Consider the following 571-nt stretch of genomic DNA (forward strand, 5'->3'; position numbering starts at 1 on the left):
GCGGGCCGTAGGCCGTGACCTCTGCCCACTTTGTCTCCCATCATGACCTCAGTCACCCGGGGAGGCTGGGACTCGGGTTGTCCCGAAGGCTCTCTGGGTCGGGGGGCGCCCTGGCGTGTTCCGTGACCTCGGGTATCCCTCCATTCATGGGTCGCGTACTCTCGGGCCCCACTCTGGCGCCGGGAAGAAGACAAATGTCCTTGTTCTCCGGGCGCGTACTTCTAGTTGAAGGGAGCCAACCCAAGGGCCCACAGTAAAGGGTCACGTGGGGAAATGGGCGTTATAGCTTTCCCGGCTCCCGGGCCCCGTGGGACCGAGCACTGCGTTTCCCGAGGCTCCCGCCCCGTCACCTGGGAGCCGGGGAGCGGCGGACTTCCCAGCGCGCCCCGGGGCGGAGCGAGGCCGGACGGTTGCCAGGAGCAACTTCCGCTTGCGGACTCCATTTCCCAGCGCGCCCCGCGGCGGCGTCCTGACGCCAACGCGCCGGGCGGAGGCAGACAGATCCTCGGGCGGCGCGGGGCCAGCGGCAGTTCCCGGCGGCCCCGGGCGGGCGGCGGCGGCGGCGGCGGCG

Source organism: Enhydra lutris, unplaced genomic scaffold, assembly GCF_002288905.1.
Source record: "Enhydra lutris kenyoni isolate GAN:26980312 unplaced genomic scaffold, ASM228890v2 scaffoldscaffold147, whole genome shotgun sequence".
NCBI classification, from domain to species: domain Eukaryota; kingdom Metazoa; phylum Chordata; class Mammalia; order Carnivora; family Mustelidae; genus Enhydra; species Enhydra lutris.